Source organism: Hylobates moloch, unplaced genomic scaffold (assembly GCF_009828535.3).
Source record: "Hylobates moloch isolate HMO894 unplaced genomic scaffold, HMol_V3 SCAFFOLD_10, whole genome shotgun sequence".
NCBI classification, from domain to species: domain Eukaryota; kingdom Metazoa; phylum Chordata; class Mammalia; order Primates; family Hylobatidae; genus Hylobates; species Hylobates moloch.
This window is the reverse complement of record NW_026652285.1, coordinates 35,323,276-35,336,763: the sequence shown is the minus strand read 5'-3', so window position 1 is coordinate 35,336,763 and position 13,488 is coordinate 35,323,276.

Below are 13,488 nucleotides of genomic sequence, written 5' to 3'. Positions count from 1 at the left end.
CTGACGGATTCACAGCTGAATTCTACCAGAGGTACAAGAAGGAACTGGTACCATTCCTTCTGAAACTATTCCAATCAATAGAAAAAGAGGGAATCCTCCCTAACACATTTTATGAAGCCAGCATCGTCCTGATACCAAAACCTGGCAGAGACATAACCAAAAAAGAGAATTTCAGACCAATATCCTTGATGAACATTGATGCAAAAATCCTCAATAAAATACTGGCAAACCGAATCCAGCAGCACATCAAAAAGCTTATCCACCATGATCAAGTGGGCTTCATCCCTGGGATGCAAGGCTGGTTCAACATACGCAAATCAATAAATGTAATCCAGCATATAAACAGAACCAAAGACAAAAACCACATGATTATCTCAATAGATGCAGAAAAGGCCTTTGACAAAATTCAACAACCCTTCATGCTAAAAACTCTCAATAAATTAGGTATTGATGGGACGTATCTCAAGATAATAAGAGCTATCTACGACAAACCCACAGCCAATATCATACTGAATGGGCAAAAACTGGAAGCATTCCCTCTGAAAACTGGCACAAGACAGGGATGCCCTCTCTCACCGCTCCTATTCAACATAGTGCTGGAAGTTCTGGCCAGAGCAATCAGGCAGGAGAAGGAAATAAAGGGTATTCAACTAGGAAAAGAGGAAGTCAAATTGTCCCTGTTTGCAGATGACATGATTGTATATCTAGAAAATCCCATTGTCTCAGCCCAAAATCTCCTTAAGCTGATTAGCAACTTCAGCAAAGTCTCAGGATACAAAATTAATGTACAAAAATCACAAGCATTCTTGTACACCAATAACAGACAAACAGAGAGCCAAATCATGAATGAACTCCCATTCACAATTGCTTCAAAGAGAATAAAATACCTAGGAATCCAACTTACAAGGGATGTGAAGGACCTCTTCAAGGAGAACTACAAACCACTGCTCAATGAAATAAAAGAGGATACAAACAAATGGAAGAACATTCCATGCTCATGGGTTGGAAGAATCAATATCGTGAAAATGGCCATACTGCCCAAGGTCATTTATAGATTCAATGCCATCCCCATCAAGCTACCAATGACTTTCTTCACAGAATTGGAAAAAACTACTTTAAAGTTCATATGGAACCAAAAAAGAGCCCGCATCGCCAAGTCAATCCTAAGCCAAAAGAACAAAGCTGGAGGCATCACGCTACCTGACTTTAAACTATACTACAAGGCTACAGTAACCAAAACAGCATGGTACTGGTACCACAACAGAGACATAGATCAATGGAACACAACAGAGCCCTCAGAAATGATGCCGCATAGCTACAACTATCTGATCTTTGACAAACCTGACAAAACAAGAAATGGGGAAAGGATTCCCTATTTAATAAATGGTGCTGGGAAAACTGGCTAGCCATATGTAGAAAGCTGAAACTGGATCCCTTCCTTACACCTTATACAAAAATTAATTCAAGATGGATTAAAGACTTATATGTTAGACCTAAAACCATTAAAATCCTACAAGAAAACCTAGGCAATACCATTCAGGACATAGGCGTGGGCAAGGACTTCATGTCTAAAACACCAAAAGCAATGGCAACAAAAGCAAAAATCGACAAATGGGATCTCATTAAACTAAAGAGCTTCTGCACAGCAAAAGAAACTATCATCAGAGTGAACAGGCAACCTACAGAATGGGAGAAAATTTTTGCAACCTACTCATCTGACAAAGGGCTAATATCCAGAATCTACAATGAACTCAAACAAATTTACAAGAAAAAAACAAACAACCCCATCAAAAAGTGGGCAGAGGACATGAACAGACACTTCTCAAAAGAAGACATTTATGCAGCCAAAAAACACATGAAGAAATGCTCATCATCACTGGCCATCAGAGAAATGCAAATCAAAACCACAGTGAGATACCATCTCACACCGGTTAGAATGGCCATCATTAAAAAATCAGGAAACAATAGGTGCTGGAGAGGATGTGGAGAAATAGGAACACTTTTACACTGTTGGTGGGACTGTAAACTAGTTCAACCATTGTGGAAGTCAGTGTGGCGATTCCTCAGGGATCTCGAACTAGAAATACCATTTGACCCAGCCATCCCATTACTGGGTATATACCCAAAGGACTATAAATCATGCTGCTATAAAGACACATGCACACGTATGTTTATTGCAGCACTATTCACAATAGCAAAGAGTTGGAACCAACCCAAATGTCCAACAACGATAGACTGGATTAAGAAAATGTGGCACATATACACCATGGAATACTATGCAGCCATAAAAAATGATGAGTTCGTGTCCTTTGTAGGGACATAGATGAAACTGGAAAACATCATTCTCAGTAAACTATCGCAAGGACAAAAAACCAAACACCGCATGTTCTCACTCATAGGTGGGAATTGAACAATGAGAACTCATGGACACAGGAAGGGGAACATCACACTCCGGGGACTGTTGTGGGGTTGGGGGAGGGGGGAGGGACAGCATTAGGAGATACACCTAATGCTAAATGACGAGTTAATGGGTGCAGGAAATCAACATGGCACATGGATACATATGTAACAAACCTGCACATTGTGCACATGTACCCTAAAACCCTAAAGTATAATAAAAAAAAAAAAAAAGAATAATTGAGATGAAACCATAGGCTAAATGCAAATATCTCCCTGCCTATTAACTCCTATTGCCTTCCTCACCTATCACATGAGCCCCTCTTGGATGCCAATGTTAGTTTAAAGCAAGTAATGTTAGTCTCATGCCTTTGGACATTATACTCCAGATTGCTGATCAGTACTTTAGAATCCACCCAGGTTGTGTTTCTAATAGTTTCCAGCTTTCCTCCCTCTCAACCAGCTCACCTACTGAGAACTTAGCATACACTGGATCACATTCACTAAGAATTATAATATATTCTAGCACACATGTATGGATAAGCTCCTCTATTTTATTCATGTCTCTTTTGGCTCCCATAGCTACTTTTAGAAGAGTAAGTGCACTCATAAATCGTTCTCTCCACAAAAAGTTTCTTAAGATTTATCGTGTTCCAGATACCAAGCTCAGTAATAGGGTATATGTAAAGGAAAATGAGACTGTTGAAAAAAAAAATTAAGTCGCTGCTCTATACTAGATGCCGTTTTAAGTGTTCATAGTTCTGTGGGGAAAACGTTCATGTGAACACATTTCACACATGGTTTAAATGCTGTGCTAGAGGTATATACAATGCTCATGGAAATACAGAAATAGACACACTGGACTCTGCATCAGTTGAAGCTGAATTCACTGGCCAGTGACTTTTAAAGAATATGTGGTCAGACGCAAAAGGGTTCTATAAATAAAGAAGAAGGGGAAATCAGCACTCCAGGCAGACAGACCAGCATATTCAGTGAAATGGATGTGTGAGACAGTATTTTTATACCGTGTCTCTTCAATAGGAAGAACTGAAAATGAAAATTGTTCCCTTTCACTTCTGCTTTTTATTAAGAGGCCAGTAGCAGAGAAGCTGGAACAACAAAAAAGAGTTTTAGATTTGCATATAAACTTCTGTTTACATTTATGTTCTGCTTGATATATTAACTGGGCATCTAAGCTTATTTCAAAGTAGAGCAATAGTAAAAAAAAACTTAACCTGTTAAGAGAATAAACAGTAGCCTGATTATGTTGGAATCTTTAATGTTTCCCATGTTTGCATGAATGTATGTATAAAACATATATATAAATTTGGAAAAAAAAAAAAAAGATCTTAAGGCTCAAGAATAACCCTCCTAATGCTGAAATCTGGGTGAAGTCGAAATAATTTAAAATTTAAATAATAAAAAAATAAAAAAATAACTCTCTTTGGTTTGATGCTCCGCCCATGCCTTAAATTCACAACACCAGTCCTACCCACATGGTTGTGGCAGCTCTGATGATCCCTGAATCCCCTTTGGGGTCGTTCTTTCCTTTCCTTGAAAAATGGTGCAGTTTCACAACCAAATACCTCCACGATCTAGTCCTACAAAATCCAAGAAGTCCAACAGCCTTCCTCCAATCTGTCCTGCTTTCTCTTGCCTCCTTTAGCTCCAACTGGCAGTATCTTTGCTAGTATAATCCCATCTGTATTCCTGACTTCTGCTGAGATGGCTGGTTATATCCATGAGTCACACCTGGCTCTCTTTAGCAAATGGTTGTTCCGCCACACCCTCAGTGTTCTCTTCAGAAAAAGTTTATCATTTTTGCAACACAGATATGCTGATAATTTTGCATCTACATGTTCTGGTTCCTTTCTGAATAAAAATTCCTCTTCAAATAATCTCTCTCACTTTTCATATTTTACTATAAGCAGTCTTGAACAACCAAATATTTTGCTTAGAAATGTCCTTGGCTAAATATCCAATTTTATCACTCACAAGCTCTCCCTTCCACAAGACACCAGAACATAGTTCAGTCAAGTTCTTTGCCATTTTATAACAAGATTGTCTTCCTTCTAGTTTCCAATAACACTGAGACCTCCCAGAACTGACCTTAACATTCATATTTCTAGCATGTACCCCAAAACACTTATGGCCTCTATGCATTATTCAGTTTCAAAGCTGCTTCCACATGTGTAGGTATTTGTTACAGCAGAACCCCACTTCTTGTTACCAAAATCTGTATTAGTCAGGGTCTTCAGAGACAGAGAACCAATAAGATAGGTAGGTGAGTAGATAGATGATAGATAGATAGATAGATAGATAGATAGATAGATAGATAGATAATAGATAGATAGATAATGTCTTATAATAAAGAGGTTTATTATAGGAAATTGGCCTGTCCAATTGTGAAGGCCAAGAAGTCCCAAGATCTGCAGTCAGCAAGCTAGAGGCCCAGCAGAGCTGATGGTGTAAGTTCCATCTAAAAGCAAGAAGGTTCAAGACCTAAGAAGAGCCAATGTTTCAGTTTGAGTTTGCAGGCCAGAAAAGACCAATGTCCCAGCTCAAAACACTCAGGCAGGAGGAGTTCCCTCTTACTCAGCATTTTTGTTCTATTCAGGTCTTCAATCATTCAATGGGGCCCACTCACATTTAGAAAAGACAATCTACTTTACTCAGTCTAAACAGTTCAAATGTTACTCATCCAGAAGCACCCTCACAGACACACTAGGAATAATTTTACCCAAATGTCTGGCCACCTTGTGTCCCAGTGGGGTTGACACATAAAATTAACCATCACAACTTCAAAACCAATTAAGTATTAAAATTATAAATTCCACATTTCTTAAGTTCATGATTTCCCTTTCCTTTTTATTCTGCTATTCAATTTTCTAGCAAGCTTACCACTAGGGTGCTTCTGCTTCTTTTCTTCCCTGGATACCATCCTCCATTTTTCCCAGCCGCAACCAGCTTCTTCCTAACTCTGGTTGATTTTTTATTCTTCTGTCTCTCTCTCTCTCTCTCTCTCTCTCTCATCCTCCTTACTGGAGAATATAACCTCAGTGCTCCGTTTCACTCAAGAATTAGTTTCCAAGAATCCTTCATCAACTATTATCTCTTTCAAAAGGAGATGTTAAGCTGTGTCCAAGGCAACAGAATCTTGTTTCTATAAGCAGTGATCCTGGAACAGCCACTAAACCCAGCAGTGCCAAGTGACTAATAATGATGAGCTGGAGATTTTAGCCTGTTTAAAATTGTAGGGTGTTCTCATAGCTCTCATCTGCTTATCTCTCTTTTGAGAACAAGTAGTGCATGCCTCCGAGCCTCTTCCCTCTGATAATGGGATTTCTGGTCCATGTCATCTAACTCAGTACTACTTGCAAAGCCACAAGGTGCCAGAAACCTATGTTCACAGGTGCTGGAACCTAGGAGAAATTGCCAGTACTGCTGGTAGTCAGGAGAGTTTGTTTACCCTTGTGTTACAAAGGAAGATATTTTGTTACTGCCATACCTCTGATAATGGCCACCTTGTGCTAGGAACTCACACAGAACAGGGCTGGATAGGAACAATGCAGGAGAAATTATTTGGCTGTGATTCAGAAAAGGAGTCCTGGCAAAACCTAAATCACAAGTATTAATAAAATGCATTTTCATGAACAAAGGTTCAACACTCCTTTCTTGGTAATTACATCTGCCGAGACATAAGCTTAAATTCCCTTCCATTCAAATTCTCTATTTTACCCCCTTTCTAATTGGAAAAATAGACCCTGAATCAACTCTAGAATTTGTCATAAAGTTGTAAGGGAATGCTCTTATTTAGGGATCATTTAATCTGCCTCATTTACACAGGTGAAGCAACTAATGTTCCTTGGAGTGAAATGAATTGATCAAGTCGTAAGTGAAAGGTAGACCTGGCACAAGAGCCTAGACCTGTCTTTTCCCTCCTGTGCTGGAGCTACCATATATCATGGACAGTGCCTCCCCCACTTCCATGACCTGCTCTGTCACTCCCTCACCAGGATATTTGGCCCCTCTAATGGTCAGCTAGTTTACAGAAAGTTAGACAATAATTCTTTTCATCTTACCGAAATAAGAGACAAATAAAAAAGCATGTACTGATCTTCTGAAACTATTGTTACAAATATATACCACAAAAAGATTATTTTTGTATCCAACAACTTACAGATAATGTCTTAATCATTTATTTTATCAAGCTCAAAATTCAACCTCAAATAGAATTATGTAATTATGAGAAATTTTCCTGATAATGTCAGCAAGAGAAAAGGTCATCTATTTTTAAGAACACCTTTTCTCTGTAAACAACGAACCTATAATTTTTTAGTGTTATTTTTCAGTTCACTTTTTCCCATGATACTATATAAAAGTCTCTCCTTAAATCCAGAGTTTCAAAAATTAGCCCAAGACTGTATTATGCCATGGCCCTACAGCCCCTGCCACCTCCTGCAGCCATCTAATTTTCACTTTTTAACACAGGATATGAACTTGGGCACTTCTCACAGCCTCCTAAATCTTCCACTCTTGGGTGATGCTACCTCCATTAAGCAGAGCTCCTAATACTCATCTAAACAAAAGTTAAAAGATGCATCTGGTTTGAAGAGAATCTGGAATATTCTAATTTACGTAATTCTCTCTTCTGGGTCTTGAAGAGGGTGTTTAATCTCATCCTGTCTTTATCTTGCCTATGCCTTGTCCTAGTTTAAATGGCCTCAACCGTCATACCTTGTTTTGATTAATGTAGTTAGCAGCATGAGTTTTAGAGAGAGACAAACTTCGTTTTCAGTCTGACTCTGTTCCTACTAGCTTTGTGACCTAGGCAAATCAGCAGAAACAAAGTTAACTATGCTGCTCAGCTTCAGTTTCCTCATGCTTTAAATGGAGGACATAAAACTTGCCTCAAATGGTCCTTGTAGGGTGAAATGAAACAATGTATATGAAATATTTGGCATAGTTCCTGGCACATTGTTAGTGCTCTTATTATTTAGAAGATAATATGAAAATATTTTATTCTGGCTAATTTCCACATCTCTTTCTATTTCAACTTTTTATTTTACATTTGGGGGTACATGAGCAGGTTTATTACCTGGGTATATTGTGGATGCTGAGATTTGGGATATGAATGATCTCATCACTCAGGTAGTGAGCACAGTACCCAACAGTTAGTTTTTCAACTCTTGCCCCACTTCCCTCCCTACCTTCTCTCTAGTAGGCCCCAGTGTCTATTGTTCCCATCTTTATGTCCCTGAGTACCCAGTATGTCCATTTCGCTAAATGAGAGCATGAATAATTTGATTTTCTGTTCCACTGTTAATTCACTTAGGATAATGGTCTCCAGCTGCATCCATGTGGCTGCAAAGGACATGATTTCATTCTTTTTATGGCTGCATAGTATTCTATGATGTATATGTACCACATTTTCTTTATCCAGTCCACCATTGATGGGCACCTATGTTTATTCCATGTCTTTGCTATTGTGAACAGCATGGCAAGGAACATGTGCATGCATGTGTCTTTTTGGTATAATGACACGTTTTCTTTTGAATATATACCCAGTAATGAGATTTCTGGGTTGAATGGTAGCTCTGTTTTAAGTTCTTTGAGAAATCTCCAAACTGCTATGCACAGTGGCTGAACTAATTTATATTCCCACCAACAGTGTGTAAGCATTCCCTCTTGTCCACCGCCTCGCCATCATCTGTTGCTTTATGACTTTTTAATAATAGTCATTCTGACTGGTGTGAGATGGTATCTCATTGTAGTTTTGATTTGCATTTCTCTGGTGATTATTGATAATGAACATTTTTTCATGTTTCTTAGCCACTTGTATGTCTTCACCCATTGTGCAGGCTTGGTGGGATGGTATGACAGGGTATTTTCCCTCCCACTACGGAAGTCACAGAGGATCTATGAGAGCCTCTGTTTCCCACCCCAGTATCTGAGTTGAAGAGGTGCAGGCAATAAAGGGGGCATATGTTTTAAGTTCTGCAGTATGGAAAATTCACATTTCCTATATAGGGCTCATAAATGTATCTAATCAATTAATATTTATTGAACACCATGTGTCAAGTTCAATGCTAGACTTGGGGGGATTCATTAACAACACTATTCCTGCCCTCATAGGAATTACAATGTAGTAAATAATTCCAAGAAAGTGCCCAAAGTTCAATAATAGAAGTATGGTGAGATCAGAGTGCAAAGAAGAGAGCAGACATTTCTACATGGAAACCTCAGAAAACATGTCATTGAGGTGTGCTGAGCACTGAGAAATAATCAGTATGAGGGGAAGGATGTTCCAGATAATAAAGCAGGATTGACACAATCGTGGAAGTGTTAAACAGCAAGAGAAATTTTAGGGTCTCAAGTCATGGCTGGAGCATAGAGTGGGAAATGAGGACTAGAGGAGGCTAGCTTTTAGAAAGATGAATGATCTTCTGCAAATTTCTACATGTTAGGATATTTCAGATTTTTTTATTTTAAAAAGTTAAATACAAAAATAAAGGAGAGTCAAGGGGCTTAAAATGAATTTTTTTTCCCAAGCTCAGGAGCTCCAGCTATAATATGAAAACCCTAGGGAACCACTGAAATACAGGAAGCAAGGACTGTGCAATCAAGTCAACCTTTCTGAGGATTAAAGATTGATTTGGAAGAGAAAACTGGAGTCAGGTAGGCTTGAAGTTGCTATAGCCAACCCCATTAGGATTAAAGAGGTTTGCTGAGAACAGAACCTGGTGCTCACTCCCTATGTCTTTAAAAAGAAGGAGGTAATGATGCCTTACTTCAGTTGCCCATTCCATCTGTACAAAATGAAGACAGGCAATTGGTAGGATGGAGATGAGGGGATAAAGGCCTAGGTATTAAGACTAAGATGATAAACTGGCAGGAAATCCTTTTACATAAATATAAGGCAGGCTGTCAGCAAGGAGATGCTGGATGGTTTAGTTAAGTCATGGTGGTCACTTTTATTGAATCTAACTTTTAACTTTCCCTCCAGTGAGAAATGTATGATAGGAATTGTTTACTTGTCCACAGCCATGGTCTTCTGGGAAGGTCCAATTCATCTACAACCTCAGAAAGTTATGAAAGAGCTCTGAAGTTGTAACTGGCCAGCCAGATTTGACTTTATCTTTTCTTTGGGAGTGCCACCTCATCAGATGGGTCTCCTGGAAGACAATGATGAATATGTCACTAAGGAAGGCATCATGTAGAATCAAAAACATTCAAACTAAAAGTTATTTAAATAAAATTAAGGGAGGGGAGTAATTTTTTAACTTTGTCATGTAGAGGGTGGGAGGATTAATTCACTTGTTTGTGTAAAGTGCTTTGAAGATAAATTGTGCTGCTAATGTGCCAAAACTCATTTTTATTATGCTTATTTGCTGCGTCCTGCATAAATATTTAATGGGTACCCTGGGAAGTAACTCTTGTTGAATCTATCATCCCTTTTCCTATTAGTAGATAGTGTACAACAGCTTAACTTTCCCCCTGAATACATTATTTTTAAAAACACCTCCAAGATAGTTTTCTATCAACCAAGCAATAATCCACAAATAAATTATTATAACATTTTTATCTTTCTTATCAATAAAAATCACATAGTATGATAGAACCTATGTGTTGGAGCTCCTTCAAGGTAAAATATGAGTTAATTTTTCTCTGCACCATTGTGGTCATACTCAAATTGATCATTGCCAAGGAAAGTTTTTTTTAATAAAGACAAAACAATGCAGGTTCTTACTCAGCTGTTTTTAAGCATTAACAACCACAAAACATGCCTTATTTCTAGAAACAAAGACTTCACAAATTAAGAAGAAAAAAACTCCCGTTATCATTCAAAGGTAATTTTTAGTCAGCATGCTTCATGCTCCATTAGTTAATCTATTCGTAAGAAAAAAGAGAAAGGAGTACCAACACCTCTTTTCACTGGATTTTTATCCCTTAAGTGAGATCAACACAGGCCCCAGGCTCTGGCCAGGGCACCCAGCCTGGCTGCACTGAGGATCCCTGGCAAGCTTTCTTCTTGATCTGTGTTTCCCTGGACATCTCCCTGTAGCCAGCTGTGCAGATGAGCACCTTAGCCTTTCACTGCAGCAAATGCAGACCCACATGTGTGCACAACACCTGGCACTAGCAGGCAGAAGGCAGAAAGCCAGCAGATAATTCATGGCAAGTAATATTGGCAGAAACATAGCAGGAAGCAAGCAAGAGAATAATGTTTAGGAGAAAAGGCATGTACAAGGTTCTCCTTCACAGGCTATAAGATTACAGTGTGCTATTGTGAATAGTGCCACAATAAACATATGTGTGCATGTGTCTTTATAGCAGCATGATTTATAGTCCTTTGGGTATATACCCAGTAATGGGATGGCTGGGTCAAATGGTATTTCTAGTTCTAGATCCCTGAGGAATCGCTACATTGACTCCCACAGTGATTGAACTAGTTTACAGTCGCACCAACAGTGTCAAAGTGTTCCTATTTCTCCACATCCTCTCCAGCACCTGTTGTTTCCTGACTTTTTAATGAAGGCCATTCTAACTGGTGTGAGATGGTATCTCATTGTGGTTTTGATTTGCATTTCTCTGATGGCCAGTGATGATGAGCATTTCTTCATGTGTTTTTTGGCTGCATAAATGTCTTCATTTGAGAAGTGTCTGTTCATGTCCTCTGCCCACTTTTTGATGGGGTTGTTTGTTTTTTTCTTGTAAATTTGTTTGAGTTCATTGTAGATTCTGGATATTAGCCCTTTGTCAGATGAGTAGGTTGCAAAAATTTTCTCCCATTCTGTAGGTTGCCTGTTCACTCTGATGGTAGTTTCTTTTGCTGTGCAGAAGCTCTTTAGTTTAATTAGATCCCATTTGTCAATTTTGGCTTTTGTTGCCATTGCTTTTGGTGTTTTAGACATGAAGTCCTTGCCCACGCCTGTGTCCTGATACACCATGGAATACTATGCAGCCATAAAAAATGATGAGTTCATGTCCTTTGTAGGGACGTGGATGAAACTGGAAAACATCATTCTCAGTAAACTATCGCAAGGACAACAAACCAAACACTGCATGTTCTCACTCATAGGTGGGAATTGAACAATGAGAACTCATGGACACAGGAAGGGGAACATCACACTCCGGGGACTGTTGTGGGGTGGGGGGAGGGGGGAGGGACAGCATTAGGAGATATACCTAATGCTAAATGATGAGTTAATGGGTGCAGGAGATCAACATGGCACATGGATACATATGTAACAAACCTGCACATTGTGCACATGTACCCTAAAACCTAAAGTATAATAAAAAAAAAAAAGATTACAGTGTGTCCATCACACTTGCAGATGAACATGAGAACAGAGAAGTTGCAAAGTTTTCATATGTTTTCAATTGTTGCCAAGAGAACTCTGTGTCCCCAGTACACTACTTATGGGTCCAACTAGTTCTGTACCACCAACCCAAAGAACATGCAACTAATTCCAAAATGCAGGATAATTCCTTTCCTAGATGAAGCCTTAATGACTTGGCCAGCTCTCCCTTTGTCAGTGGGAAGGCCCTATCTGGAACGCCAGGCTCCAAACAGAAATGAAGGGTGCTACTTTTTCCTCTACCACACTTGTCTCTACTGCTTCAACCAAACCAGAAAATCTGATCCTACTTAGCCTTAGAAAATTTCTTATAGCCACAAGGGCAGAATCAAAGTTAGTGTCATTGCTTTGTTTTCCCCAAAGTCTTGCCCTTTTGCCTACCTTAGACTTGAGCTTATCATGGGGAAGTAGGTCTCCTTGTGCAGGTGGAAGAGACTATTCTCTGCCTTTGAGTCAAGTTTCCTCAAAAGGGTGAAATGGTCTATAGGTTAAGCCTGATAGTTTGTATGTCAAGCTTAATTTGAATCTTGGCTCTATCACATAAGAGCTGTGTGATCTTCAGCAAGTTAATCAACATTTCTGAGGTTCAGTTTACTCACTTGCAAAATGAGGAAATAGTACTGAAAGGATTAAATGCCAGCTTTCACTGTATTCCTCATCTAATATGCAGCCAATCATATATGAATGTAGAAACAGTGAATTTAATGCAAATTTTTAAAATGTTAATGTTTTAGAGCAATATGTATTCATACAATTATACATCACTCTATTCTTCAGTATCAAACCAAAATTTAAGTAACGCCATCTTTGAGAATCTAAGCCATTTTCATCTGTAGCCATTCTCAGTTATGCAAGTTTCTTTTTCAAAACCTGTGCTCATTATCTTAACTGTGTTGGCAATTTCAGTTTGACAACACGATCACTTAGCATTCAGGACTGCTGTGTATGTTTGTACAGGTTATGCACTGACAGCATTAGAAAATGTCATCCACATAGACTATGGGGCATGTCTAAAAATACTACATTTTCTTCAATGAGCATGTATTTCCAGAAATATACCTGCTCTTCATGAAAGCTACCAGAGTCGGATAGAGCTGAGTATTCAGCACCTGCAGTATGATGCATGATTTGGTTGGACCAACCTCTTTTCACTTTGAAGACTTTTATTTATGTAAGAATATAGAGCTGATTGACATTTAAATGAAAGAATTGTTCATAACCATAAATATAATTATTTTACACTGCTGAAAGAGACAACATGAGAGAAGCCTTTTATTAAGGTTTCTGAGAAACGTTTGTTCTGCTGGATATTCTATTACTGAATGACCAACAAGTAGTCCAAAACAATTTTCAAATTCTAACCTTGCTTTCTAAATTATACATATGATTATTCAAAGTTTATCGAGCCCAGAAGAAATATTAAATAAATTAAATAGCTATTCTCATAAAGTTATTTTAAATATAATACATTTAACTAATCATAAAATATTATATACTCATTGCAAACAATTTTGCAGGAAAAAAGTGAGCATAGAAAAAAGTCCATCAAAATCACACATATTATTATCACCCATAGATAACCTCTCTAACCATTTGGCTGTATTTATTCCCAATTTTATTCAAATGATATACATATATATGTAGTTTTTCTATAAATTCAAAATTATTAAATTATACACATTTTTTTCCATAAGTTATTGGGGTACAGGTGGTATTTGGTTGCATGAGT